The sequence below is a fragment of the Corticium candelabrum genome, chromosome 12, assembly GCF_963422355.1.
Source record: "Corticium candelabrum chromosome 12, ooCorCand1.1, whole genome shotgun sequence".
NCBI lineage: Eukaryota > Metazoa > Porifera > Homoscleromorpha > Homosclerophorida > Plakinidae > Corticium > Corticium candelabrum.
In genome coordinates, this window is record NC_085096.1 from 7,567,459 (window position 1) to 7,573,251 (window position 5,793).

Here is a 5,793-nt window from a genome sequence, read left to right on the forward strand (position 1 = left end):
ACAAAGTACACCAAATAGGCGTTACCTACATCAATCAGCTAATTGACGGCGGCATCTTAGCTAATAAAATAGCGTAAAGTAGGCTGCATGCTGTCCAACGCGTTGAAGTAGAGGCGCATCGCAGTTTCAACTGGGAACCTGTGTATCTACGCGTTACACGCACTGCAAGTGCCACTGCTGAAGTGACCTGTGCTATGCATTCACGCGTCACCCATTGAAGGGTAGGGTGCGTCATACTATACTCTTTGGAGAAGATAATGCTCATGATGACAAACTAAAGCGACTTCCTCCGCGTGCAGTAACCAGAAGTTTACAGAGAAGAATAGAACACTACGTCTCTAGTGAGGTAGAGGTCATGCCAGCTGTATAGTTCTGTAACCGTTTAGCCAATTGTTATTCAGCACAAGAACTGAATGTACTGAACTGTCAGTTGCAACGTTTAGAACAGAGTTCAGAAGCACTTTCTATTTTTAGATATAACCGTACCTGCACATCTCCTATAAAACTGCATGCTTACATGCATGCTGTATTCTAGTTTTGAGTATGGCATCTTCAGGCCAAGTTGTTCGTTCCGTTCAATTCCATTGTGCTTGTTCACAGTGGTTAGTCACCTTAAATCATGGCATACTCTGGCAGTGTTACATGTAGCTTGGTTCACTGTAGGTTGCAATCACATTACTCCATAGCTTCAGCAAATACTTTGGTCTTGACACAAAACGTTCTTTCACATCTCAATGATCATCTCAGGAGAAACAATGAGTCACCAATGTCTTCATCTGATTTCGGTATTCTCATAAAATCAGCTTTTGGAGATGCTGGTAAACGAAAGAGACATCGACTACCACAGACTGAGTCAGCAGAAGAAACAAGAGTCTATGCCTACTTTGGCCTCAAAGCCTTGGATGAAATCAGATTTGAACCACCAAGCAAAGTAGTTCACTCAGACATTATTGGTGCAGCCAACGCTGATCACCTGCAACACAGAATCAAAGAGTTAGAAGAACAGCTGAGGGCAGACACAGCTGTCAAAGAAACGGAAGTCAGCACACTGCAAGCAAAATTGTCAGCTGAAACACAATAACGACAAGAACTAGAGAACTGTTTGCATGAAATGCCATTCAACTGGCAAACAGTGAGTGCAGTTTTTCAGCAAGAGCTAGATGCATTATACGTAGCTGGAGGACCTTTCATCAAAGGCCCAAGTACACACAAACTACTGCATCAATTCAGTTTATCTCAGCTTCGTGATCAGCTTGCAATGCATTCGCCTTGTCTGAGTTCAACCATTTCAACTCTCAACCACCCTACAGATGACTCTACAGAAGCAAGTGTTCTTCAAAATGTTCACAGCATTACAGCCCTCTCCATCCTAGCCAGGAAAAGAAGCAACAAATTGAAAGGGCTACCATTGCTGGTTGGTCTGATGCTTATTGCTAGGGTAGTACATAAACAGGTGATTGCTAATCTCAATCATCTTGGAATTTCATTAATTAAGTTACATTCAAACCATAGAATGGGTGAAAAGGCTTGCAAAGGAAACTGCTGAAGATTCTAACCTGAAGGAGGGGGAATGGATTCTGGTCTTTGACAATGTCAACTTTCAAAAAAAGGTACGGCATGAAAGGAAACAACGGCACACAGAATCATGGGACTTCACCAGCAGACTAGCAGTCAAAGCAAGCCGGTTACCACCACCAGAGTTAATTGCAGAGACTGATGAACCACAAGGCTCAAGAGGAAAGTTACAGCCTGAATCCCTTCTTCCCAGCAATGAGGATGAGGAAGTATTTATGGACAGGGCTCAATTTACAGTTATGCAAATACTTACCAACTTTCTTGATTCTTTTCGTCACTTAAAATTATTCATCACAGATAAAAGATTAGACTACCAGGCCAAGAAGACTGAGATCCACCCACTTGCTCTCATGGACATCAATGAAAGTTTCATTGATAGTAACATTGATATTTGCTATGATTTGCCAAAGACCTTGGTATAAAAGGAGATAAACAACAGTGTGTAGTAGGTGACCAAGCCACGTGTACCACCAGAGGGGCCAAACGACGCAGGATTGATGATATAACACCCTTACAGCGACTAACTTGGGCAAAAGAAAATCCAGGAGATTTTCGTTTTCTTTGGGAATGTCTCCGTGTTGTGTTTCTTCTCTTCAGGGGGAGCCCTACTGAGATCGGGTCGCTGGCAAATATCATGTCTTTTGAATCGAAAGAACATTGACAAAGATGCCAAGAAGTTTTAACCATCTGATGATTTTTTACAAAATGTCCTCCAGTCATATCTGGTTGCATCCTTGACTCATTTCCGTGAGATGGAAAGTCCAGATCAAGTGCCACCATCAGCAGGCAAGGAAATCAGTCTTCAGTGGCTACAAGACAAAGCACATGAATTTGTTGTAAAAGTGGTAGCTGTTTCAAGAGATACCAGTCAGCCAGATGCAGACCATGTCTACAACAAACACAGAATTTTCCTCCATGCAGCACTCTTATACTGGGACCTTCGAACTTCAATAAAATGTGAAGATGGCCCTGGTATCATCTCACATTGGCATTGGTGGCTCATATATTTTCTGGCCTCGAAACATACTAACTACAGCTATGAAGCTGCCAACCTGCTTGCTAATCTAAAAGCTAACTTCTCTAAATGACTAGCCTACATAGTCACGCACAACAGAACCGTCAACATTTCTGGATGTCCTGGAAAGGCAAAACCAATCGACATGGCTGTCGAACATCATAATCTAATTCTGAAAAATGCCCTTCGTTCATCTGGAGCTAATGTTAGAGGAACATCTTACCACCATCCGTCTAGCATCTCAACAACTCTATGAAGCAGCAGTTTTGTGTGACAGGGAATTCCACACACCAGACAACTAAGGCAATCACAGCACAACTGACAGCCAAACAGACATCAAGCACTTGACAAAGTCATTGCTAGATAGCAAAGTCATCAACAAGATACCGGGCAGATAATTGCGATCAGGTCAACTAGATGAACCACCATTTGAAGTGGGATGGAATGTGGCAATTGGCAAAGAGTGGATCAAGAAGTTCTTTCAAAGAACTGAATCAATAGCTGACTTTGAGTATGACAGGGCAGAAGACAATAGTAGTATAGAAACTATTGTAGAGGTAGCAGTGTAGATAAATACTTGAACACAGTAGTATCATCGTTTATGTTTAATAATGTCCTTCTTAACAGCTATTAGTTAAGTTGACTAATTTCTCGTTATACAAGCTACAACTTTCACCATAATATGATGTATGCACAGTTTAAGAGGTCACAAGAGGAGTAAAACAATAATACTTACTTTTTAAACACATACAGCCAATACAATCACCTAACATTATTCTGGTTGCTTATGTCACCAAGAGGTTCTGCAGCAATATCCCCTACAGTCCTGCTACTAGAAGAGACTATCTTGGTTAGTGCAACCAAAACCATTGGAGCAATCTTTGGTGATACAGACATAGAGGTAACATCCTCAATTGTAAGCAAATGAGAGCTATTCTTAATTATTTTATCTACTAGTTGCAATGGTATCAAGGCATTCAATCCTCTCATCAAGGAACGATCCTTAGCAGCAGACAATCTCAAAGCCATCAGCTCCTTCTGTAGTAGATTCTTTTGTTCTGCTGTCAGTTGACGAATAACCCGACTACGTATAGAAGGCTGCCTCACAGGCAATCTTCGTGAAGGTGCAGAATGAACAACATAAACAATTGGAACAGCACCATTAGTGCACACAGAGCAGCATTTATCAGGGTCAAAGTTTCAGGAGATTCAAGGATATGTTTGACCAGCAAATCCCGAAGACACACCTCTTCTGAGCAAGCTGTTTGCATATGACAATCTGCTTCTGTTACTTCCCGCTTGTCATATAGTAGTTGACAGACACTCTGTAGCTGAGCTTTACGATAACGACGACCAGACAGTTGACTGTACATAAGACCATCTGCTGGGCAACCATACAATAAAACTGATGAGATGTCTGGAACATTAACCCCTAATCCAAAAGCGCTAGTGGCTATAATCACACGCATCTGACCAAACTTGAATGCGTGTTGATTTCTTGCCTTTCCATCATCGCTCATTGAAGCATGGTAGACACCAAACCAGTGTCTTTTAGCAAAGGAAGTCACACATTTCGAAAGATGAACATAAATACTACAGCAAACACCTTTTGTTAGACCAAAAATCAAGTTTTGGGGACAAGATCAGGACATTCAGCTGAATTAATACATGATACAAGAGGAGACAGATCAGGAGATAGACCTTGTTTCTTTCTAACAGACTATAAAGTGTTTTGACGATCAAGAGGTTGAGATACTGAAGAGTATGGTTTTCTGAGTCCAATATCACGTGACACAAGAAATTCAAGGGAAGGAGGCAAAGTTGCAGAAAGAGCCATAATAGGCACAGAGGGACAAAGAATACGAATAAATCTAAGTTCCTGGTAAGTTTGTCTGAAATCTTTCCCCCACAGTCTGACACAGTGAGCTTCATCGATAGCCACAAATGACACCAAATGCTTCAAGTCTTTGGCTAAGGCCTTTCTCCAAAACACCGAAGTGATTGCCTCTGGAGAAGTGAAAACTAAAAATACATGAAGTCCACAACAGTCGTATCTGTATACACATCAAATCGCCTATTTTAGCATGACAGATACCTAGCTTGTAGTGTAAAGTTTTCAGTTTCTCCACTAGCTTGTTGTCTTCTTCTGAAGGTATCCTCACAACAGAGATACATTTTCACTCCAAATAGAAACCTTTCAATCAGAAATTATTATCAGAAATCACGAAATGAAGAGAGCCTAGCCGACTGTACTCACTTGGAGACCACTCCTTTCGATTGACTGCCGCAATCCATGGACGCCGACGATCTAGCTCGGCAGAAAAACGGTAAAAACTTAGCGAAGTGCCTTTCTCCCATCTGCCATTGCAGTGAACTGTGGAACAACCTTTACCATTGCCACTTAGTATGGCGTGTAACCACGGTAACGTCACAGTCACATGACCAATGTCCCGGACATGGTTGCGTTAGCGCACAAGACCCACCTGCTCATTCATGAGAGAAATGAGAGGACTTATGATAATAGTGAGACCGGTCAAGCAAAGGCAAGGCAACACGTAGCACAATGATTTACCGCCTGAAGTCGGCATTTTCACAACAACATCAAGACCGTCTAAAACTGCGCATGCTGTTTCAAGCTGCCCAGCACGAAAGTTTTCGAACTGGAGTTTCTCTCGCAACGCATTCCAAAGCTGCATTTCTATCTCTTCCGATGTTTCCCGCCTAGCCATGATTCAAACTTCTGCCTCCTCAGTGACTGAGTAATTGCAAGCTGCAATCGTCTACCTAGTTAGGTCATACGATCCCCACTCGCGGTACAGACTCCGAACAGCCAAAATGAAAAGCTAGTCCACGCTCAAACAAGAACAGTTCAGAACTTCGCTCAGGACTTACTTTTAAGTGAGAACTAACCTTCGAACACTGATTTCTGATCCGCCATTGCAACGCTACGCTCCATAACGTAGCTGCAATCTCTTCACCAGCGCTTGGCAGCAGCCTAAAATCCCAATGTCGCAAGTATAGAGGCTAACAACGCCACAGTCCAAAAGCGGAAAGCTGAGATATTAGTTAATATCATTAGCAAACTAAAGCAAATTTATATCAATACTCCCGCCCAGTAAGGCGGTATCATACCAGACGTACAGTAGTGGTGATGGAAGCGCATCCGGGGCTGCAATCCACACTGCGAGGCTAGGGAACAACAG